A 26242-nucleotide genomic window follows, 5' to 3' on the forward strand; every position below is an offset into this window, starting at 1 on the left:
GACACACATAATTTTTTTTCAAACTATCCAATAATTTTTTGACCATTTCTCTTCACTTTATAATAATCTCAGTAATTTTCTGAATCTTTCCAGTTCCTACTGATCATTTTTCAAAAAGTGTGATGACAAAATGGGTAAAATATTCCATTAAGATATATCTGTTGCAGAGGGAAGGGGAGGAATTATTTTTTGCCACTTATAGAGGACATATACTCTTTTGAATAACTTATCAGATCCTACTGGTCTTTTTAAAGTATGCTATATTTCATTTATTTGATTTCAGTAAATATCTATTAGGCATTTACTATAAATGCAAGCATCGTTCTGCTTTTTCCTCTGATAATGGTATTCAGTTGCTTTGTCTCCTTTTTTAAAATTTAGCATATTCATCTTTTTTCATTGTTTTGGTATTCTGCTTCTTTTCCATGATTAAAGAAAAAATGCATCATTGGTCTGTACTTGTATCCACTGGTTTTTGCTTTGTAACAAATCACTCCAAAACAGTGACTTAAAATAACAACCATTTATTTAACTGGGCCTTGTGCCTCTCATCATTTTACAGGTTTTCCCGAGCTTCTTCCCATGGCAATTGTAGGATTCCCCCAACTACAGGAGAGTGGAAGCAGCAATGTGCAAGCATTTTCTGACGACTCTCTTTCTACCAAATATGCTATTATCCTCTGGGGCAGAGTAGGTCACATGGCCAAGCCCAGAACCATGTAGGATGGGATTACCCAAGGGCATATATATAGAAAGGGAAGAATCTGCAGCCATCCTTGTAATTTCCCCCAGTATTCTTTGTCAGTCAGATTATACACTTAGTGCGGTACATATTCACGTACCCCCCTTCCTAGAACATACCCCTCTTTAGTTGTTTGTATTTTGTTTTAACTTTTTACCCTAGATCTTTCTGGTCTGGAATTTTCTTGAATCACATCTTTTCAGACAAGTCTATTGTGAAGTAGTTTATATCATTTCAGTGTGAATTATGAGTTATAAAAAATAGTTATATTCTTTAAGGGTACCATAGGAAAAGAAAACCAAAGGAATGGTAGATTTTCATATGGTGTAACTATATAAAAACTATATAAGGGAAAGTTCCACAGCAGGACTTTCCCATTAATTGTAAAGCATACCACGAATACCTTGTCTTTCTGAATGAATTTAAAGCTCTTTCATATTTTCATTTTTTGATTATACTTGATGAGAGAATCCTATTATCAAGTATAATTCTTAATGAGAGAATATTATACATTGTCAGGTATACCTGATGACAGTTATATGTAAAAAAAAAAATGTTAATATCTTGGTCCCATGTTTCCTTTTGGTTTACCTATATTATAATAGTAACAAAATCTAATAGCTTTTGTTGAATGGTTATTTACCAAAAGATTGTCTGAATCTTTTTATTTGTGTATCAATTTTATACTCACAATCTTAGAAGTTAGATATAATTATTAGCCCAACTTTACAATAGTGAACATTTACAGTGAGAGATTAAATAACTTGTCTAGTACATCCAACTAGTAAAAGAGTTGGACTTTAACCCAGCTCTATCCTATCTGATTCTGAAGAGTTTTTCCTTTATCCGTATACTGTACTACTTGCCTAAACAAAAGAGTTCATCAGTTAAGAGATTTTAAGAGTTCAGAATTCTCTTTTAAGTTTTAACACTGTTATGTTCATAAGATGTTGAGGATACTATTCAATTTCACTTTCCTATAATATAAACCAGACTCTGACAGTGCAGTTTTTTTTGCCTTTTACTTGTCATTACAAGTAAACAAAGTGTTTTAAATGCATTGAATTTTATTTTATTTTTTTTATTTAAAAAAATTTTTTTTTCAACATTTTTTATTTATTTTTGGGACAGAGAGAGACAGAGCATGAACGGGGGAGGGGCAGAGAGAGAGGGAGACACAGAATCGGAAACAGGCTCCAGGCTCCGAGTGGTCAGCACAGAGCCCGACGTGGGGCTCGAACTCACGTACCGCGAGATCATGACCTGAGCCGAAGTCGGCCGCTCAACCAACTGAGCCACCCAGGCGCCCCTCTGGACTAATTTTTTAAAGTCTATATTCTTTGTCATGTGCATCCACTGAAATCTGTGCTTGGATAACTTAGTGGTCAGCTTTGATGGGACAGAGATTCTATAAATGTCCCCCCCCCTCCCCCCGCCCCCAGCCAGTGCCTCCCCCGCCCTCAATGAATGCCTTGAATGAATAAGTCTTCTAGCCTTTGTTAAAGAGTTCCCTGTGTGTGTTGGGCATATCTTCAGTACTCTGGCAGGTTACAACCTTGTCTTAGCTTTTACTTCCTGTTGGTGTAGAACCTCAAGTTCAGCCAGAGGTAAGAGATTAGGGTGTTCTTGAGTCTTTCTTGGGCAGGTGTATAGCCCTATACATTCCTACATTCACAAGAATATTCTAGAGTTTTTCAAAGCCCTCTATGAACATCTAATTTCCTAGATTTTTCTTTTAATTTTTTCGTTAGCCTGTTTTTTTAAGTTTTGTTTGTTTATTTACTTATTTAGAGAGAAAGAGAGAGGAAGGGAGGCGCAGAGAGAGGGGGCAACAGAGAGAATCCCAAGCAGGCTTGCAGTGTCAGCAAGGAGCCCAATTTGGGGCTCAAACCCATGAACCGTGAGATCATGACCTGAGCTGAGATCAAGAGTTGGATGCTTAACCGACTGACACACCTAGGTGCCCTAAAAAGGAATACTTTTTATATGTTAGATTTGCAGTGTGTTTATTTTTCTGTTAATTTATATACCTAATTATTATTTTTTTAAAGTTTTTTAAAAATTTATTTTGAGAGAGAATGTACTCATGTGTGCAAGTAGGGGAGGGGAAGAGAGAGAGGGAGAGAGAGAATACCAGGCTCTGTGCTCACAAACGGTGAGATTATGACCTGAGCCAAAATCAGGAGTTGGATGCTTAACTGATGGCCCACCCAGGTGCCCTATACTGAATTGTTTTTAACAGGTGTATAATATTGCAATTTAATATTTTTGACTTTTTTTATTTAAGAAGAAAATGGTAATCTTTAATAGGAGATGAGGCAAAAGTAGTTTGCAAGGTTTTTTTCTTGGGTACATTTATGAAGGCAAAAGTAGTCTTTGTTTCTTTGTTATTCAAGAAAGATTTCAAACAGACTACAGAGAAAAGTACATTTTCTAGTTGCCACCATGTGACTGGTAGCTTTTTCTCCTTAGTGTTGAAGTGAGCCTTTCTTAAAGCTCACTCATTGTTTACTTATTTATGCATTTATTTTTTATTTTACTATTGTTGATTGGAGATGAAAAACCAGTTTTTCACCGAGAGGCATTTTTCTCATAAATTTCAGCCTGAAGTAGTGCTGATCCACAGCATCTTATTGGGAACCAGGCTTTTGTGGGATAGAACCAACTACTTTAAGGTGCATGCTTTGTCCTTGGGAAATTATTCAGGAAGTCTGACAAGAAGGGAAGTCTTGCTGTAAAGGAAATTCAGGAAATAGGAGCTCAGTTATTTAAATTCTCAGATTTGTTTATCATAATTCATTTTTAAGAATGTTTTAATGACAAAGTTATAAACATGATAAGTATGATAAGTAACAAGTTTCCTTCCAGCTCCCAGATAGTATGTATTTACCACTAAGGAATGTGAATGCATTGTTTTAAATAAAGTGAAAGTTTTCTTGTCATTTATACTTGACAGTTGATTAAACTGTAGATAAACACTTTGTGGGTGATATTATTTAAAATGTATTAGAATACCCAGCCTTTTAAAGGTTTCTGTTTGTCTTGGTTCCTGTAATAAAAGCTTGGTAGCATTTTTCATGTTAACGAAGAGAGTAAACTATCCCAGGGATTTTCATAGTCATTTCATAAAAGCATGTTTCAGTAAGTCTCAAAAAAAAAAATTCAGATTAGAAGTTATGAAAGCAACTCCAGAAACAGTGTCAAAGAAAGTTTTTCCAAAAAATATACATACTTTAAAAAATGTTTATTTATTTATTTTGAGAGAAAGTGTGTGCGTGTGTGTGTGTGCAAGTGCAAGCAGGGGAGGGGCAGAGACAGAGGGAGAGAGAGAATCCCATGCAGGCTCTGCGCTGTCAGCATAGAGCCTGATGTGGGGATTGATCCCACAAACTGTGAGATCATGACCTGAGCTGAAATCAAGAGTTGGTTGCTTAACCAACTGAGCTACCCAGGTGCTCTCCCAAAATATTTTTAAATGATAAGATTGGTAGATGACCCATATATGTAAATAAGATTTATCTTTTTTTTGAAATTGAAGTATTACTACTACCAAAATTAGAATATGTTTTTTATATTTGTGTTACTGTAGAAACACTGGAAGTCATTGAATAAATCTGGTTATTGATTAAATTTAGTAATTTTTTTCTTGAGATTAATTAATTACATAGTTGCATTTTTAAAAAAGTTTATTTAGTTTGAGAGAGAGAGACAGCGTGAATAGGGGTGGGGCAGAGAGAGAGGGAGAGAGAGAATCCCAAGCAGGCTCTCCACTGCCAACACAGAGCCCAACAATGCAGGGCTCAAACTCACTGAACCCAGAACTGTGAAGTCATGACCTGAGCTGAAACCAAGAGTTGGACGCTCAACCGACTGAGACACCCAGGTGCCTCATACAGTTGCAGTTTTGGAGAGGTCTATGAAAAGCTTTATTTTTACAATATATTTTAAAAGGCACTTGGAGATAACTTTATAGAATATTTCTGTTGTTATGTTAATTTGCATTCTCTGGAAGGAGTATCTTGTAACTTAATTTAAGGGAAATATTTTTTCTTGCTAATTGAAGTCCAGTGAGGCTTTTAAGAACTGCAGTTATTATTGCCTCATGTGTTTATTAGTTTAGACAATTTTTGAGATATAATATATTGTCAAAACATTTATTTTAATTTTTAACTTTTAATTTTGAAATAATGTCATGTGTTTATTAGTTTAGATACTTCTTTTTTAAATATGCTACACTCCACTGTTAGAGCAACTATAAATTTTATTTACTTATGTTTTTATATTTTGAATTTTGGAATAATGTGAAACATATAGAAAAGTTGTGACATGAGTTCAAAGTACTTTTTAAAAAAATGTTTATTTTGAGAGAGAGAGAGAGAAAAAAAGAGAAAAGAATCCCAAGCAGGGTTTGTGCTGTCAGCAAAGAGCCTGACGTGGGGCTCTATCCCATGAGCTTTGAGATGATGACCTGAACCAAAACCAAGAGTCATACACTCCAGGTGCCCCTAGGTCAAAGTACTTTTGTATATATCCTTCCTCTGGATCCTCCAGTTATTAACATTTTATCATATTTGGCTTATATTTTCCCTTACCTATTATTGTTATTTTCTCAACCATTTGAGAGTAAGTTGTAGATATGATGTCCCATCATCCCTAAATCCTTAGGTATATATTGAGAGCACGCTGATATCTAACAGTAATAAAACCATTAAAATCAAGACATTAACATTGATGCAACACTGCTATGCAATCCATAGACCCTATTAAAATTTCAGCGATTGCCCAGGATTATACTTTATAGATGCCCTTTCTTTTCTGGCTCTGGATGATGTACCTGGCAAGAAATATATTAGCAGTTTAGTTCAGATAAACTCTAGTATCAGGTCTGTACCACCTGCTCACATAAGTAGTTTATTTGATTGACTAGATTTTGACCATTAGAGGGTTCCTGATTGTTATTTCCTTGGTTTGTGCCCTGACCTTTAATCACTAAAATAATATATTTTTAATCCTAAAAGCTGGACTGTCAGCTTTTACCTAGCCTGAGGCTCACTGCTACTGGTTTGGACTTTTTGCCTGACTCTTAATCCTGGCAGCCAGTTCATCTCTCTTTTTTGTATCTTTAGCATAGTTATATAAAAATAAAATATTTTTGTGCCTGTTCAGTATCATGCCAGGCCCTCTGTTGGGTGCCTCTTCTCTTCTCTGTAGGAGTTAGGCACAATATAAAACTATTGGCATTTAGAATAATTCCATGTGTCACACACAGCCAATATTATTACTGTATAAAGCTGAATAGAGCTACTTACCTGGAACTCTGTGTGTGGGTATTATATTCTCCTGTGAATCTTGGGGCAGGAAGACTGTGCTCTGGAATTACTTTGGATTATGTTCCTGCCTATAGGCTCCATCTGACTTCAGCTCAGGTAGTGATCTTACGTTGGGGAGTCCCAGTCCTGCATCTGGTGATCTCACAGGCTTCTGGTGAACAGGAGCCTTGCTTTAGGTGAGCCCAGCTTCCTTCCTCTCTCTGTCTCTCTCTCTCTGTCTCTCTCTCTCTCTCTCTGCCCCTCACTCACTTGTGCCCTATTTCTCTCTCTCTCTCTCTTTCTCTAAAAACAAAACAAAACGAAAACAAAAACAAACAAAAACCTCCTCAGGTAGTTTGTTATTTCACGAGAGAATGAATTAATGAAATCATAGCCTACCGTTTGGGATTGGTCGGCGACTCTTGGAATAGTTATTGTAGACAGAATATTCAGTGCTTGAGAATTAAATAGTGAATATTAGTATGATACACATTTGCATCAATTTCTAAAAGTCAGAGGTCTATTTCCTATGGTAAGTTTATTATGGTTCTAATAATACAGTGAATAATTTTCAGTGTAATTGGCTTCTTGTGCATGCATAAAGTCTTTTATACATCCATATGATCTTGCATTAAAAGCTGCAAATTTTTGAGTAAAATTCAACTTGCCTTTGGTTTTATGAATCTTCTAGACTTGTGCGCCCTCTTGTGTCTAACTTACAGTTAACACTTCTATATTTTGTGGCTTTCAGTAGTTCGATGTATCGTGTTAATATATGTGCATTTTTTGAAGAGATTAAAGATTTACAAGTAAAATAAATATTCAATGCATTTTACCCAATCTTGTTATTGTAAGAGGAAAGAATGTTGTTTCCTGGTTTTGTTCCTTACATTAACTTTCACACACTTGACATCAAATTTTATTATATTTAATTAATGCATTTATTGAAGGATATGTCCTTGATCATAAATTATTTTGAAAAAGGCTTAGAAGGTTTCATTATACGATTGTTTTTACATGAAGGTTTTGTGACTGTTGTCAGCTATGTTGGGTGGTCAGGCTAGTAATAGTAAGTGTTTGGCATATTGTAGACTTTCAATAAATATTTGTTGAGAGGAAGAATGGAAGTATCATAACTAAAGACTTGTATTTTCTTATTGACTGGGAGAATTGAAATTAGTTGGATAATTGCTAAGTTTTGCTATATTCTGAAGGATAACTTGTTAGTCTGGTTACAAAGACACCTGGAAAACAAGTGACTTTTGATTTTTGGGACCATATTTAATTGAAGTAGCACCTTTATACCTCATGGTATTTATGATCGTATTAAAATCTCCATGTATACGGGCCACTGAGTGTGGGTGGCTCAGTCGGTTGAGTGTCCAACTTCGGCTGAGGCCATGATCTCACAGTTCTTGAGTTCAAGCCCCGCATTGGGCTCTCTGCTGTCAGTGAGGAGCGTGCTTGGGATCCTCTGTCGGCCCCTAACCAGCCCCTCCTCAAAAATAAATAAACATTAAAATATTTAAAATCTCAATGTATAGCCCTCTTCTGATCACCATGGAGCTAGAGCTCCCTTTACCTGGAGCCATCATGGACTGAATTGCTTTGATTTTGTGGATCCCTTTGGAATCAGATCAACTTTGGTGTGGGTTTATGAGCCATTGTATCAAGTGATAATAGAAGATTAGCAAATAGTGTCATAAACAAATCATTCCTGGGTAGGTGATGGGTATTGAAGAGGGCATCTTTTGGGATGAGCACTGGGTGTTGTATGGAAACCAGTCTGACAATAAATTTCATATACTAAAAAAAATACAGATGGAAAAAAACCCAAATCATTCCTTTTAAATGGGGGTGGAATTAAAAAGGTGATTATGAAGAGTTTGTTATCAAAGGTTCAGAATTTGAGATTGCCTTGCCTGCCTACTAGATAATAATAAAACCCTCTTACATTTGATTTGTGTAGGCAATTATAGGTTAAATTGGTACAGTTTAGAGATGGAGATAAACGACTTTGTATGGCTTTCTTGATTATATTCTTAAATTTAATATATTAAATTTTAAAGAGTGAGATGTAGGATTCTTCCTGTAAATCCCACATAGCTTTATAAATATATGGTGTCACAGAGAAATAGATATGTTCTTGATTTTAGTGTTAATTTGTCCTGTACAGAATCATGCCTGTGCTTGTGCCCTTGAAATTTTCATTCAACAAGGAATTCACTCATAGTTTTGCAATTTACCAAATCACTAAATCAAAAAGAAATTACTTTTGGAAAATTTACTTACATATAGTGTATTTTTCTAAAGATTTGCTGCTCTGTGTCGTGAATAACCACACCCATAATCCTGCCTCTTTTTGTTCGTATTATATGTAGTATGTAGATTGATATTTTGACCTTCTTTTAACTTTCATCTCACAATTAACAGATTTAAGAGAGCTCATTTTCTGTGCACCAAATTGAGGAAATTTTGCTCTCTCTATATATTTAGGGTTCTGTATACATTATTTGACAAATTTTTAGTAAATAGTAATTGCATGCATAATACCATGTCAACCATTCCATGGTTATAAGCAATACATTTTTTGATTTACCTTTAGACAATTTGTATATATGTAGAAGTGTTTACACCTTTCAAATTACATTTCCATTTATTATTACAACTTTTTCCTTGTTTCAACCCTATGAGGTCAGCATGGCAGGCATTTTATTTTATTTTAATTTAAAAAACATTTTCAATATACTTTTTCAATGTTTATTCATTTTTGAGCGAGAGAGACAGACAGAGTGTGAGTGGGGCAGGAGCATAGAGAGAGGCAGACACAGAATCTGAAGCAGACTCCAGGCTCTGAGCCGTCAGTCAGCAAAGAGCCTGACACAGGGCTCAAACTCACAGGCCGTGAGATCATGACCTGAGCCGAAGTTGGATGTCTCACCGACTGAGCCACCCAGGTGCCCCAGCATGGCTGGCTTTTTAATCCCAGTTTCACAGAGATTGTGACTTGACTCGATGAATTGGTGTATGTGGAATTTCTTTGTAACATATAAAAGGATTAAAAATGTAAGGGAATTTTATTATCTATTAGGCTATTCTCAAATTTTAGTCTTTTTTATTTTAAGTCCAATACTCATTTTCCCTCTGTATGTACTGTGTTTTTCCATACAGAGCACATCATATTGGCCTGTTGCCATACTGCTCGTAGCCAGTAATTCTGCTTCTCTTTAATAGTTTTGTTAATTGGAAATAGTGTCATGTACCTTGCAGTATAATTCTGAGGCTCTTCTTTTGTGTTCCTGTCCACATAATGGAGGCAGTTTTAACCCTTCTACTATCCACATTTTGGTTTAAGAAACAGGGATAAAATTGTGTTTAAACAAAAACTAACTAGAATACCAATATCAAAAGCTTGTACACAGGGCACCTGACCGGCTCAGTCAGGAGAGCATGCAACTCTTGATCTCAGGGTCGTGAGTTCAAGCCCCATGTTGGGTATAGAGATTACTTAAAAATAAAATCTTAAAAAAAAGTTTGTACGCGTAGTTTCTTTTAGAGTGGCTTGGGTACTGTTACAATGTGCTCTTAGCAGTGAGAGTGGCATAGAAACACAAAGTGGAAAGGTGGTTGCCAGTGACTAGAGGGAGGGAGAAAAGGAGTTGTTCAGTGGGTATGGAATTTTAGTTTTGCAAGATGAAAAACGTTCTGGAGATTCATTGCACAGCTGAGCTGTACACTTAAAAATAGCTAAAATGGTATTTTTATATGTTGTGGGTTTTTTTAACCACATTTAAAAAACACATTAAAAAGGGTAAAAAGTACACAAAGTTTAATATATCACATGTTCAGGAACGTACTAACTAGAGGGAGCTAATGATAATATACTCTGCAGGGATTTATTTGTGAAGTTAAATTTAACTGGATCTTGGTGGGATAGCCTGGTATTAGCCTTGAGGCTTCTGCAGCACCTCTGTCATTTCAGGTGAAATATAAACTAGCCCTTAATTTTTAAGGCCTCTTCTGTATTTTGTTCAGTTCATATGGTGAGAACTGTTCTTCTAAGTGTATGTTACCTTTTCCATTCTGGTTTCTTGGGTAAGAGGAAGAGATTTATCATGTTTAACGACACTTCCATTCTTTCACTCAGGAACCTCCTCTCCAGATGTCTGTCTGGCACTCATCATGAGCTATTTGGAGCTATCTTAGGTTTTGCAAAATTAATAAGCAATTAGCATGGGATCCTACTATAGTCACATCTATAATGTACAGCGGTTTATGCAGGAGCTCTTCAGTTCCTTCCAATAATGACTGTCAAAATCTCATTATTCTAACTTCTATTAAAATATTAGTAGACACTGCTGTTTTATCCTTTAGTCTGAAGATTTAATTATAAAATAACTTTTCACTAAAAAGTAATTTATTAAAACAGAAAGGCTCCCTAACCAATAGCACAGTAATTTTCCTTTCTCAGCATTAATTTTCCTTTTAGTGGTACCTAATACTCAAGTGCAGCAATTCAAATGGGCACATACATGTGATGGAGTCTTAAATAACTTCTCATCTCACTTAGAATACAATTCTTTAAAAAAATTTTTTTTTTTTTAACATTTATTTATTTTTGAGACAGAGAGAGACAGAGCATGAACGGGGGAGGGTCAGAGAGAGGGAGACACAGAATCCGAAACAGGCTCCAGGCTCTGAGCTGTCAGCACAGAGCCCGACGCGGGCCTCGAACCCACGGACTGTGAGATCATGCCCTGAGCCGAAGTTGGCCGCTTTACCGACTGAGCCACCCAGGCACCCCAGAATACAATTCTTGTCATGGCCACAAAAAAACCTTTGTTTGGCTCCTACCACCTCTCTGATTCATCTTCTGTCCCTCACTCATTGGCCCACTTTAACCACAGTCTTTTAAAAAATTTTTCTGTTCCTCGGGGTGCCTGGGTGACTTAGTTGGTTAAATGTAGACTTCGGCTCAGGTCATGATCTCACAGTTTGTGAGTTTGAGCCCCACATCGGGCTCTGTGCTGACAGCTTGCTTCAGATTCTGTCTCCCTCTCTCTCTGTTCCTCCCTTGCTCACACTCTATCTATCTCTCTCAAAAATAAAATAAAACATAAAAAATTTTTTTTCGGTTCCTTGAATATTTGTGTTTTTTTTGCCTTTTTGGACCTTTTGCATTTGCCACAATTTGGAATTGTCTTTTCCCCATATAGTTATGGCTGATTCTTTGTTTCTTTCTTTCTTTCTTTCTTTCTTTCTTTCTTTCTTTCTTTCTTTCTTTCTTTCTTTCTTTCTTTCTTTCTTTCTTTCTTTCTTTCTTTCTTTCTTTCCTTCCTTCCTTCCTTCCTTCCTTCCTTCCTTCCTTCCTTCCTTCCTTCCTTCCTTCCTTCCTTTCTTTCTTTCTTTCAATATTATGTTGAGAGAAAGAGAGAGTGAGTAGGTGTGAGAGCTGGGGAGAGGCAGAGAGAGAGGGAGAGAGACAATTCCAAGCAAGTTCCACACTGTCAGCGCAAAGTCCAGTGCGGGGCTTGATCCCACCAACCATGAGACCATGACCTGAGCTGAAATCAAGAGTCGGATGATTAACCGACTGAGCCACTCAGGTGCCGCTGGTTGTTTCTTACATTCAAATATCAGCGTGAATATTACTACCTAATCTAATGTAACTACTTATCTGTCTGTGGTCACATTGCCCTCATTAATTTTCTCTTTACTACCTGATAGTTTTTTTTTTTTTTTTGTCACCTGCCTTTGCCTCCTAGCATGTATGCCCCATGAGAGTAGGGGGCTTGGCTCTCTCTCCAAAAAAAAAAAAAAAAAAAAAAAAAAAATTGTTTAATTTAAATCCAAGTTAGTTAACATATAGTGTAATAATGATTTCAGGAATAGAATTTAGTGATTCATCACTAACATATAGCACCCAGTGCTCATCCCAACAAGTGCCCTCCTTAATGCCCATTGCCCATTTAGCCTATCCTCCCACACAACATCCCACCAGCAACACTCAGTTTGTTCTCTGTATTTTTTTTTTTTACCACTGTACCCCTATGTCCAGAATAGCATCTGATTATAACAGCATTAACCATAGTTAATGCTTAATAGTTGGACAGATGGCTGAATGATTCATTGTTGTCCCTTGTTATATGATCGACACTATGCAAAGTCTTGTGGAGGTACAGAGTTTAGTCACAAAGACTGGCAATTCAATATCTATAATGCAAAAGTATTAATCCTTATAATAGATGGATCTATAAAATGCTAAGGGACCACCGATAAAAGAGTAACTAATGTCTCCTAGAGATAGGTCATGGGGTATTAGAGATGAGTTAATGTATTAGTGCTTCATATTTCACATTAGACTATTCTGTGGCACTTTGCTGATTACTTACTGATTAGTTCTTGAATTTCTAATACTTCACTTAACCTTGCTATTTACTTTTCTGTAAAAAAGATAGTGATGATATTGACCTCAAGAATGTTATAAAGATTAATCGTTTAATGTTGGTTAAGTGCTTTGAAAATGCAAAATGCTGTATAAGCCCTGATGTTCTTAATCATATTAACAACCACTTTCTATAATTAAGTTTTATTGTGTACTTTATTCCCACTTATTCAGATAGAAATAAATATGATACTATACTTAAAAAAAGAGATTATTTAGGACAGGCCTGTTTGTTATTTGACGTATTTTTGCATTGTGTTTTTAGTAGAAAACAATATCTATATTTTCTGTTTACACCAGTGGTTTCTCAGAAGAGTAGTAAGGTGCTGTAGCCCCCAGGAGGCAGTACTATACTAAGAAGATTTTGTGCTTAGGCAAGCTAAAGAGCAGTGAGAACTGTTAGTGATTACTGACTTGATTTACATGCAGAGACTCCCCTTCTTATTGATCAGATAGTGAAGGTTTCAACAGATATTTTAATATTCCTTTTCCCATAGTATTGTGTTATCTTGTGTTTAAGAGTTTTTCCTTCCTCAGAGAGAGGATCCTGTCTATTACAGTACTTGGAGTCTAAAGATATCTAGGGATTGTTGTATTCATAGGGGTACCTCATTTTATACTATATTATACTATCCTATTCTATCTAGTTGAGTCTTGAACGACGATGCAGGGGTTAAAGTTGCTGACCACTGTGCAGTTGAAAGTGGATGTATAACTTTTGACCCCCCAGAATTTAACTGCTAATAGCCTACTGTTGACTGGAAGCCTTACCAGTAACGTAAACAGTTGACTGACACATATTTTGTATATTATATATATTATATATTGTATTTTTACAATAAAGGAAGTTAGAGAAAAGAAAATGTTATTAAGAAAATCATCAGGAAGAGAAAATATGTTTATAGTACTGTAAAAAATCCATGTAGTTCAAAACCACATTTTTGAAGGTTCAACTGTGTTATAGACTTTTTTCTAAAAGTTATGAATAGATTGGAATTTCAATACGTTGACTCTTTAAATTTATTTTGGCATTGAGTTTCAACTTTTGTTTCTGCCATAAATTACTAAGGGATAAGGTACACTTAATACTGTTAGTTAACAGTAGCTTACAGCTTGAGTGATTCTCAACTTATGGCATTTTTTTTCCCCCACGTCGTAGAGGCCTTCATGTTTTAGTATCTCCTTAAAGAGTCCTACTTCAGAAAGTTAGCGTTAACCATCTTCACAGAATTAGAGTTAGCAACTATCAAAAAGAATATTATTCTTAGGGGCACCTGGCTGGCTTAGTTGGTAGAGCATGAGACTTTTGATCTCAGGGTTGTAGTTTTGAGCCCCACACTAGGTGTAGAGATTACTTAAAAATAATAAAAAAAAAAAGATTATTATTCTTAGTATTTTATTCTTGTATCCCACTTAAGGGTTTTTTGTATTAACATACCAATAACAGTGTTTTCTAAATGCAAACATTTTAAAGATTTTTTTTCTTTTTTTTAACAGTGAAGCAGTTGGGCATTTACAGGTTCTTCTTGGGAGCCCTTCTGTGTGCTCTCATAATGTCCTACCCTTATCCCTACCCTAAGTACTGACTTATCACACTGTATTATAATTTTTAGTTTTATCTGTATTCCTAGACCGTGAGCTTCTTGAGGGCTGGGACATTGTCTTCTTCATTTATATCCTCCAGGGACAGTTTGGTGCCTGACACATAGTAAAGTGCTCAATAAATATTGTAAAGGAATACTGAGTTTGTTAGACTTGAGATATTTTAAATAAAGATAATTAGTGCAGAAACAAAAAGATGCCATTTACAAAGGTTTTCTGTTGTAGAGGGTGTTTGAGAGTTGTTTTTACATAATGCAATGTATCAGTAAAATTTTAGGAAATTCTCATTGGGAATACTGGTTTCAGAGCTTCCTTAAAGTACCAGTGGACACTTAAAAACTGGTTTTATTTCTCTGTGACAAAGATCTGGATGCTGACAGGTTAGATAATATTTTTAGAAGGTGGTTTGGCACATCTTTTCTTTTCTTTTCTTTTCTTTTCTTTTCTTTTCTTTTCTTTGCTTTTCTTTTCTTTTCTTTTCTTTTCTTTTCTTTTTTTTTCTCATAACTGTGAGAGTGCAAGTGGGGAGGGACAGAGAAAGAAGGAGAGAGGGAATCTTTTTTTTTTTATGTTTATTTATTTATTTTGAGAGAGAGTTAGAAAGCAAGCAGTGGAGGGGCAGAGAGGGAGACAGAATCCCAGGCAGGCTCCACTCTGTCAGTGTGGAACCCCACGCAGAGCTCAAACTCACAAACCGTGAGGTCATGACCAGAGCCAAAATCTAGAGTTGGACGCTTAACTGAGCCACCCAGGACCCCATATTGTTTAATTAATTACTGTTTTTTGGAAGTTATGTGTTGTTGATGAGAACTAGCATTTTAACTAATTTCAGAATAGGCGTTGAGACTTGATTTTGATGTTTTTGTATTAACCACCCCCCCCCTTTTTTCCCCCAAACACTCTGTGACATTATATACTTTACGGAGATGTGAAGGTATGAAACTCCTCATCTTCCTCCCTGTTATTCTACCCTTATACTTACATGAATATTTTCCTGATACTAATTTTAGAGTCAGCACATACATAGTTTAGGTCATGCTGTCAACCTAGGTAACTTAAGCAGATTGGCAGCGTAAGGTACCAGTTCAGAGATGGGGTCTTTGCTAAAGCTTGATTGACTGCATTTTCACCTGCCTACGCATCCTCATTACTATAATCTGTACTAAAAACTGCATAGCTTTATGTTACATAGGTTGTTTTTTGTACTCTTTGTCTTCTGTCATCAAGAACACAAGGAAATGCTTTTAAAAATATTTGAGCTCCAGCATAAGACTTCCCATTACAATTATTTTAATTTGTTTGGGGCTCACTAACAGGTAAGTGCAAGGAATATATTTTCCTCCATTGTAATTTATAAGAATTGAGAAAGAACAATATCCTTTTTTGAAAATGTTTACTTATTTGAGAGAGAGCGAATGAATGGGGGAGAGGGCAGAGAGAATGGGGGAGAGAGAGAATCCCAGGCAGGCTCCACGCTCAGTGCAGAGCCTGTCCTGGGGCTTGATCCCACGACTGTGAGATCATGACCTGAGCTGAAATCAAGAGCTGGCCACTCAACCGGCTGAGCCACCCAGGCACCCCAAAACTATTCAGTTTTAATTTTTTTTAATGTTTATTCATTTTTGACAGACAGAGAGAGACAGAGCATGAGTGGGGGAGGGGCAGAGAGAGAGGCAGACACAGAATCCGAAACAGGCTCCAGGCTCTGAGCTGTCAGTACAGAGCCCAACGCGGGGCTTGAACTCACAAGCCACAAGATCATGACCTAAGCTGGAGTCAGATGCTTAACTGACTGAGCCTCCCAGGTGCCCCTTGTCTTTGTATCATTTAAAAGTAGTTGTTAAATATAACAAGGAATGAATGAGAAAAATTCTTCCAAACTGGAGAAGGCTTGACCAATAGATCTTTTCTCTGGGAGTACAAAACCTCATTCCTGAGAAGTCATTCTTCCCTTCCTATACCACTTCTCCTTACAGTTCAGACGTTTGAGCAGGGACCATGGACAGAAAAAACTTCTGGGTCCATGGGGCCCATAGGGGCATAAAACAATAATTATGTGGGCATATAACTTTTAAGTAATCATTTCATATTTTAATAGGTGTATATGCTTATAGTATGAAATTCAAGAAGGTTCAAAAGGGTGTATAGTAAAAAATAAGTTTTCCTTCCATTCCTGTCCTCTGGCCATTCAGTTTCCCTCCCCAAAGGCAACTGTTGTTTATGAAGTTGTTTCTACCCTTCCCAGGGTATTTGACAAATGTATAAATCTTTACATCCACATAAGGTTAGATCGATCTATCTATCTATCTATCTACCTACCTAGTCTATATCTATGTCGTTGTTAAGTTTACAATTGGTAAGGAAAATGGGCTATGTTAGGAATGATCTGGGAATTAGGGCTTACATGAATCTTGGAAGAGCTGGCAGAGTGAATGTCAGAGGAGTCACCTTGGGAAGTCAGGAAGGCTTCTTCTGCTGGAAGGTCAGGAAAGCAGACACTGAAGACCTCCAGAGTTCTCAAAAGCTGATTGGGAAACTGCTGCAATTATCAATCATCTTTGAGGATGCTTCTCTTGTGTGTCTTGGGCTGCAACAATAAAGCAAGTGATTCTCAAGCAAAAGCTGCCGTGCTCCAAAGCTGCTATGAATCTAACATCTGCCTCCGTCCACCCACAGTGAGTAATGGCTTCTCCTCTTTCCAGATTTCACTTGCATTCCTTTCACCTGCAAAATCTGACCCAGATCTATATGGGGAAGGGGTTTCTGGGAAATATAGAGGTGTCTTAAAATAGTAGAGGGTTGTGCTAAGTAACCCAGACAGTGGTCAATAGATGCCGGCCTGGAAAAACTGCTGTGTTCCAAATGGGATTGTGATTCTTACCTGTACTTTAAGAAAGGATTCAGAGATTTTTGATAAAAGGTAATAGGTTATACACAACAGAAAAGATCACAAAAAAAGGAGAATTGAACGAGCGCAGTATCCTGAAAGCAAATGATGGAAAAAGTTTCCCTAAGAATCAAGCAGGTTATAAAGACTGTCATGAAGCAAAAGGGAGGAGGAAAAAGAAATCTACTGAGTTTGAAATTGACAAATGGTCATTAGTGAGACTCATTAGTTTTTGTGAATTATCCAGAGCAAAGATGACTTTATAACTAGTCGATAGCATCATCATAACCAACCACATAAGTGAAGAAAAGTTTATCAAATCAACTTTGCCCACTTTATCATCTTCTAATCATAATTTCATATCTTCTAATCATATCTAATCATATCTTCCTTTTCTGCTATATTATTTATATTATTAAACATAAATACCCAAATGGAATGTAATATTCCTATAGTTGTCAGGGTAAAATAGTGTATACCTAGTAATTACCTCTTAGCTCATTTGCATAAGTTATCTTCACTGGAGTTAAGAAAAATCTTTGAGTCGTATTGTTTGTGGTTCATTATCATGAACCAGGCACCATAATAAAAAGTATACAGACCAATATGAATTCATGGTTTTGATATCATACTATATTTATGTAAGATGTAACCATTGGAGGGAACATAGTAAAGGCTGCATGAGTCTGTATTATTTTTACAACTTTTCTGATTCTGTGATTATTTCAAAATTTTAAAAAAGTACATGGACTTGAAATTGAATCTAGGAATCTCTGCTTACTAGCTGAGTCACCTTGGAAAGTTTACCTAACTTCTGTTAGCCTCAGTTACCACATCTACAAAATGGGGTTGATAATACACGTATATAAGATCAAATTAGAGGTTTTCTGAAAACAGTTTGTAGACAGCAGAACTCTATGTGAATCTTACTTAAAATTGTATACTTTTTGCAATTAATATTTTTACTTATTAGGGGCCATCTTGCTTTTTTTTTATGGACCATTTCACAAATTTATTAAAATCACTTTGAAGCTTTAAATTTTAATTCTACTTTCTAAAATTATAATTCTTTTTAAAAAATTTATTAAAGTTTATTTTTTAGTTTGAGAGAGCAAGCAGGGGAGAGGCAGAGAGAAAGGGGGAGAGAGAGAATCACAAGCAGGCTTCACACTGTCAGCATAGGGCCTGCCTGACACAAGGCTAGAATTCATGAACCATGAGATCATGACCTGAGCCAAAATGAAGAGTCACATACTTAACTGACTGAGCCATCTAGGTGCCCTGAAAATTATGATTCTTTTAAACTTGGTTTTACTTGCAAACAACGCGTGTACTCTCAATACTATGTGTATGCAAAATTTTGCAGTCAGGTATGGTCCCTTTTGGATTAAAATCATATTTTTATTTTCTTAAGAACAACAGCTTGAAACTGTCACATGCAAAGGTGTGCCATTAATTGCAGGGCCACAGTACTGGCCCTACAAATAATGTGAGGGTAGAATGAACAAAAAGAATCATGGCTTACGGCTCTTAGCAGTTGTGGTCTGTTACATTCCTTAGCCACTGGCAGGCCATTGACTTATGATTTTTGGGAATTTCATTCTGCAAATGTTAATTGGGTGTCTATTATATGCTGGATAATATAAGCACTTGGGATATATCTTTGAACCAAAAGAAAAAGTTGCCATCAGCTCGGACGTAGCTTTCTAATGGGACAGGAGAGAAATAAACAATAATCAAAATAAATATATGGTACATTAGAAAGTGGTAAGTGCTGTGGAACAAAAGGAACGTAACGGGTGGGAGTGAGGGTAGGTTTTATACAAAAGGTAGTATTTGAACAATGAGTTGAAGGAAGTGAGGAAGTTAACCATGAAGGTATCTGGAGGAAAAGTAGAGGGAACAGCTAAAGCAAAAGCTCTTAGGAGGGTACTTGGCACATCTGAAAAAAAGAATTTCATGTGGATAGAGTGAATGAGCAAAGGGGAAATTAACAGGACATTAGGGGGACCAGATCATGTAGGTCATTGTAAGCCATTGTAAGAACTTGAGCTTTTACTGGGGATATGTGGAGCCATTAGAGGGTTTTAAGCAGAGAAGTGATAATCTAACTTACCTTTTAAGAGGATTACTCTGGCTGCTGTATTAAGAATGGGTTTTGGGGCCTCAGAATAAGAGCACAGAGACCTGTTACGAGGCCACTGCGGTAATCCATGTGAGAGATGGTGGTGGTAGAGGAGGGGTAGTGAGAAGTGGTCAGGTTTTGGATATCTTTTGAAATAGTGCCAACCATATTTGGAGGAAGTTCGAGAGGATTCCTAGGTGTTTTGCCTGAGCAAGTAGAAGGATTAGATTGCCATCACCTGCAATGGAGAAGTTTGTGGTTGGAGTTGGATTGGGAAAAAGATCAGGGGTTTAGTTTTGGACATACTGAATTTGAGATAACTAAAAGATATCCAAGTGAAGTGTTGAGTAGGCAGTTAAATATGTAAGTCCAGAGTTTGACAGAAGTGGGAGCCAGAGATATATATTTGTATTTAAAATGGTGATACCAGATGGAATTACTGAGGAGAGTTAAATGGAAAAGAGAAGTGGTCTAAGGACTGAGTCTGGAGGTGCTCTTCCATTCAGAGGTCAGGGAGAAGACAGACAACAAGCAAAAGAGAGTGGTGAGTGATGCAGAAAGAAATGAGAGAAAGTGGCATCTTGGAAGCATTGTTGGGCGGTTATCATCGAACACGGGCACGATCAAGTTACATGAAAATGTGTATGATATCAAAAGATGCTGTGTGATTATCATTCCTGAAGATAGTGGGTTTAGTTTAAAGTGGGTGTGGAAGTTTATGATAGCATATAGAAAACATTCTAGAAAAAAATTTTTGAAAAAATTACAATTTCTGTAATTGTCTTGCAAAGGTTCATTGATCTTGCTAATTCATTGCATAAGCAAATATTTTGCATCATTGCTGGGAATTTTGAAAGTTCTTGCAGATTTATTCTAATTTTTCATGGGGAAGATTACTGAGACCCCATATAAGATTTAGAAATTGGAATATGCCCATGAGATCAAATAGGAAGTTATAGGAACCTTTTCGAGTTCATTGTTATTTTTATAATTCAGCTGGAGATAATTGAAGGAAGTTGCCAAAACCCCCATAGGCTCTATAAAACTGGACTTACATATAACAGTCCCTTTAGGGAAAGTGTTGTGAAGAATGTACAAGATTATTTAGATAAATTGGAGGTTGGAAAATAGGGGGCTGGTAGTTTTATCTTTTAGGAGTTAGGAATGCTTGAGGTAAGAATTGGAAGGTCTCAGTTAAGAATATCTCAGTGCTGCTTTATTTTTCTTAAGTGGTAAAAGAGAAATGAGAGCTAAGAAGGCTTGAGCATAATATGTATATAAGTGAAGGATGATGCTCAATGAAAGATGTGTAGTTTTTTTTCTCTAGGATCTGAAAATGTGAGATCATTTTTAGAAATACACCTCATAAGTTATTTTTACATTAGAGTCATTTACTTAAGGATTGTAGTCTTTAGAACAGAATAACCAATCAAAAGGCAGTTTCGTAATATAAATGAACAAGTTTTCAAGAGCTCCAGGAGCAGCATGCAGACCCTGGGTTTAGTTATTCATAGTCAGTTTAGAAAATTACAAGTAAAAGTGCAGAAGTCCACCCAAAATTGAAGCTCTGTCTGTGGTTCTGGGATTGAAGTTTGGCTTACTACTTTGTCTGCTAATGGCAGTTGAGGGTCTTCAAGTTCAAAAATGTATTTCATTTTTTGTACTGTTGTGCTAATGTCAGATCTGCTGGTTGTGCTAGATGCTAGGGAAGCAAAGAGAAATGAACTTGGATCCTGCTTTGAAGGAACTAAGAATCAAGTTGGGAAGATAGACCTAAAGCTATGCCTTTTCCATTTCAACTATTGTAATTTTTAGAAAGGCTTTTCTGGGGATGCCTGGGTGGCTCAGTCAGTTGAGTGTCCAATTCTTGATTTTGGCTCTGGTCATGATCCCAGGGTTGTGAGATTGAGCCCTGTGTTGGGCTCTGTGCTCAATGTGGAGCCTGCTTGATATTCATTCTCTCTCTCTCTCTCTCTCTCTCTTCCCGCCCCCCCTCTGTCCTCCTCTGCCCCTGTTTCCTGCTCATGCGCTCTTTCTTTAAAAAAAAAAAAAAAAAAAAGGATGCTTTAAGGAAAAAGGCTTTTCCCACTAATCTACCATGTTAATCTCAGTGATTTTAAATTCTCTATATGTTAGTTCCAATATCTGGGCTGATTCTATTGATTGCATTGTCTCTTGAAGGTATGTTATCTTTTCTTGCTTCTTTGTGTTTCATGTTTTGATTGAAAGCGGACATCTTTGGGTAGAAGTCACTATTATTTATGCTTGGAAATGGTCATTCTTCTTCTTTTGCTTGGCCTTTGTTGTAGGAATTGTGTTAGGTTGGACAGAAGCTGAGCTGAGTTTGGGTTTCCTTAGTCTTCCAAGTGCTTCAGATTCATCTGGTGTTTTATCTTGTGCCCAGGCGAGGGTTGGTTTACCAGAGACTTTTCCTCAAAATCTGATCCACCCTCAGCTTCCCTCTGAATCTGCACTTCAGAGAGGGCTTTTTTCCACATTCCTGCCTTTCCCCCAGCAGTGGATCTGCTATTATTTGTTACTCAGTGCCTCCTAACCTGGTACTGGGGGTGGGGGATGGGTGTTTTCTGTTGTCCTGGTTCAGCCTCAGCTTTAGGCAGTTGCTGGGTTGGGGTCCTATTAGTGTTCCTGATTCCAGTTCTCTCAGAGGTGGAGATTTCCCTGTCTCTTCCCCTGCCTTGTGTGTTTTTCTGATCCCTTCTCCCAGTCAGGTTTTGGCTTTTGTTCTGTGGGGTAGAACGATTCAGAAGGGGCTTGAGGCATTCCTTGGAACAGCTGCTGCTTCCCTTTCCTGGGCCTGCAGCTCAAAGGAGGCCTTCTTTGGTTTCTTACTTTGCCCCCACACTTTCTCCCCAGCACCCGGTAAGGTCTCCAGAGAAGAATCTGTGAGTAGGTGCAGGCTCCTCTTGTTCTGTGGCTCCCAGGGGTTTTCCACTCTCATGCTAGCCCACATTTGGCTTTTAGCAGTTAAAAAATTCAGCTGAATTTTTTTCTACAGGTGTAGAGCACCTTGGTATGTGCCCAAGTAAGCAAGTGTTTGCCTCCTTTTTCTCTTTGGAGTAATCTGTCTTTCCTTAGATTTCAGGGTAGTTGGTTGTCCTACAACCTTAGCTCTCTAAGTTATAGTCTCCAGAAAAATTATATTTGTTTAGATTACCCACTTTTTTCTTATTGGACAAGTGGGAGCAACTCTGTTTCAAGCATTATACATCCTAAATGGAAGCCAGGAATTATTTATGATGTTTAAAAAATTTTAACTTTGTTTCTATCATAGCCAAGCTTAAATGATATATAAAGATAAATGGGTTATAGTTATTAATGCCAGAAAGCATAGTGCTTCATTACTGAAGTTTATAGCTTTATACATATTTTAACTTATATTATGCTCTTAGTAACATCATGTTTTTATTAGTATATATTTTTTCTGCTTTAAGGAAAATCATTGATACTTTAGAAATTAAAAAAATAATGTTTATTTAATTTAGGAAGACCATTTTACAGTTCACAATTCAAGATCTGAATAGGTCTGGGGGCATCTGGGTGTCTTGGTTAGGTGTCTGACTCTTGATTTTGGCTCAGGTCATGATCTCACCGTTGGTTGCTAGGTTTGAGCCCCATGTCAGGCTCTGCACTGATAGTGCCAAACCTGCTGCCAATTCTGTCTCCCTCTATCTGCCCCTCCTCCACTCGCATCTCTCTCTCGCCCTCTCCCTCCCTCCTTCCCTCCCGCTCTCTCTCTCAAAAATAAATAAACATTAAGACAAAATTTTGGGGGGGGGCACCTGGGTAGCTCAGTTGATTGGGCATTTGACTTCGACTCAGGTCATGTTCTCACGGTTTGTGGTTTCAAGCCCCGCGTCGGGCTCTGTGCTGACAGCTCAGAGCCTGGAGCCTGCTTCGGATTCTGTCTCTCTCTTTCTTTCTCTGCCCCTTCTCCACTTGTGCTCTGTCTCTGTCTGTAAAAAAATAAATAAACGTTAAAAACTTAAAAAAAAATTTTTTTCTTTTGGGTCTCAGGCCCATTCCTCCCTTTCTCTCCATCATGGCTAGGTCAGACCATCCTCTTTAAACTTTTGCTCTCATCTTCTCACGCAAGGTCTTGCCTTCTGCTTCACAGGGAAAATAAAGATCATCAGGTTTTAATTTCAGCTGTTTCCTGTCATCCCTAAACCCCTTGTAGTATAAACATGTACACATTCACACTTACTGGATTTCTATGTTTCCATCTCAGAGGAACGGATTTTCCTGTTCTCATCCGAGGTTAATATCTCTTGTCTAGACTCTATTTCTCCCTATCTTCTCCAGAGCCTTGCTCATTAATTACTCTATCACTCTTTCCTATCTTTAATCTTTCCACAGATCCGTCCTGCATTTCTGCTTGACCTTCAAGAGAATGAAGTTTGGCCTGAAAAAGACTCTAGTTTTATAATCCCAGACCTACCAGAGTGTCCCTGAGCAAGTCAGCCCCTCTGAGGCTTCATTTCTCAATTTCTGTAAGAGGAGGTTTATTGCAGGTTTGAAGATTAAGCAAAGGAAATGGAGTAATCAATGTGAAGCTCCTTCTTTAAAATTCTGGCACACGAGAGGTTCTTCATGATATTTGTTCCCTACTTCCTCTCTTTCTTCCTTCGAAGCCAGACTTCTTGAAACAGTGGTCTGAATTTGCAATCTCTGTTTCCACTGAAGTTTATAACCCCACTTCTCCACTCTAAATTCTCATTCTGAGATTACCAGAGACCTTGTAATTGCCAAATCCGATGAGTACTTTACAGACCTTCAGCATTTTCTTTCCCTTCCCAGCCTCTAAAATCATACTCCCAAAAAGCAGCCAGAAAACACTTTCTAAAACGTTAAGTCCAACCTTTGAGTAACTCTCCCATCATCTACAGGATAAAATAAATGATTTCCGGTAGGAGAAGAAGTACTCTTGCTCTAGATTTGTGCTGTCTCTGGTAGGTTACTAGTCATATGCAGCTACTTAAATTTATATTTAGTTGCAGTTGAATAAAATATAAGAAGTCAGTTCCTCAGTCACACTAGCCACATTTCATGTGTTCAGTAGCCACATATGATTCATAGCTACCACAGGCAGCTCAGATACAGAATATTCTCATTATCACATAAAGTCCTTTTGGACAGTTCTCATCTAAATTCAGAATTTTTTTTGAGAAAGGGAGACAGATTGGCATTATACCAGACCTGGTGAGGTTGGCCAAGAGGTGATGATGCTCGAGAGCTCATATTGTTAACCTGCAGAGTCAGGGTTCTCAGGGAGAAGCTGGAGCTGCCTTGAAATGAGGAGTACTTTATTTTTTTAAGAATGTTTTTATTCATTTACTTTGAGAGAGATAGAAACAGAGAGAGCATGTACATGACTGGAGGAGGGGGAAGGAGATAGAGAATCCCAAGCAGGCTCTGTGCCACCAATGCAGAGCCCAGTGCAGAGCTTGAACCAGCAAACCGTAAGATCATGACCTGAGCCGAAATCAAGTCAGACGCCCAACTGACTGAACCATGCAGGCGCCCCTGAGGACTACTTTAAAAGATCCGCAGGAGTGATTATGGTGTCGGGAGGGGCAGGAGCTTCTGTCATTATATTGATATCAATAACTTCTGTCATTATATTGAACTACGAGGAATAAAAAGAATCTCATTGATTAAATGATACTTTTTTGCATCAGGTTGAGCATTTATCTCAAAAAAAGTACTTTTATTATTATAAGAAAATAATAAGTTGATTGAGAAATAGTTTCTTGGGATTTTAACCTTTTGGTAAATGTTACCTTAGACCTGATATTAATCTGTCTCCTTTTTTGGCTTATAGGAAAATTTTGCAAGTATAAATGCTTTTGCCAAGCTGAAAGAGATAATTTTGCTCTTATATTCTGTAAATCGTCATCACTAGTTTTTAGATTTATTTTCTGTTCAGCTTATAGTTAAGAATGCTGTGACTGTTTTACTCCCATCTGTGTAAGTTATTAGTGCTGTGATGTTTTTAAGCTCCTGGATATTAATGTTTTAAGTTCCCAAACTTCTACAAGACAGGGTCCATACTGAAGGAGGCAGCTGTAAAATGCAGATGCTGACAAGCAGAAAAACAAAGAGATTTTCACAAGGAATTGTGGGTATTTAATGTAACTCTTTAGTTCACAGTTCAGTAAAACTATGTTGTTTCCATAGTACTACATTGTGTATTAACCTCCTGCCTTACTGCACAGCCAATTTTAAGAAAGAAAGATGTGTTACATTTGTCATCCGCTTTCTATCCTGCATTTGAACATTGGATCCTCAGAAAGCAGGCATTCTACTGTCCCAGCACAATGTAATCTACTTAAAGTAGTTTGTCTACATTTATATCTTTTACTCACGAGGAAACTTCAATTTGTATTTTGTCGTGCTTGTGAAAGTGAAAACGAATCACAGATTATAAGTGAAGCTGATTTTTTATTTACACTTGCTCCATTTCCTCATAAAGTTCTTTTAAAAAATGATGTTGTAAGATGAGAATACTGCAGTGCTGCAGAGGAAGAAAGGGAGAAGTGGTTGTACTGTGAGGGTGGATAAAGGGGCAGGCATTGAGATCACTAGGCAACAGCCTGTGAGAAATGTAGCATTTCTCATTTGTGTTGTCATGTAACTATGGAAGAACTACCATAGCGCCTAACCTGGTATTTCTTTTTAATCAAGTCCAGCTGTTGGTCATGTGACCACACTCCTTCCTTTGGGTATTTAGGGTGTGTTTTCTCCTTTCTTACGGTATCTTACACGGCTACTTACGTATCACCTGGAATGTACTCATGTGCTCTAGGAGCCCCTGTTAAACTTGTCTTTACTTACATTGATTCTTTATGAATCACAAGTAAAATGCTCACCCCAAGTTGCATATAAAAACTTCAGAACAAAGAATGTGACTTGACCACATAAGTATTCTTTTAAATTTTTTTTCTTTTTTCTTTTTTTTTTTTTTTTTTTATGAATAGAGCTCTTGTTTTTAATTTGATGAGCAGGGAACTTTCCAACTCCAACCCTCTCTTTACAATCTGTCTTTAATTTGTAAAAAAGATGCATTCCAATTTTTTAGACATAAAACTTTAATGGACTTTTTTGGATTTGC

At 37.1% G+C, this 26242-nt stretch overlaps 1 protein-coding gene across 3 annotated transcripts in view; it reads left to right on the forward strand.

Moving 5' to 3' along the window:
- The window catches only part of TTC28 (tetratricopeptide repeat domain 28), a 627778-nt gene that overhangs the window by 49786 nt on the left and 551750 nt on the right, over positions 1-26242 (forward strand). The window lies entirely within an intron of this gene.

Source organism: Felis catus, chromosome D3, assembly GCF_018350175.1.
Source record: "Felis catus isolate Fca126 chromosome D3, F.catus_Fca126_mat1.0, whole genome shotgun sequence".
Taxonomy (NCBI): Eukaryota; Metazoa; Chordata; class Mammalia; order Carnivora; family Felidae; genus Felis; species Felis catus.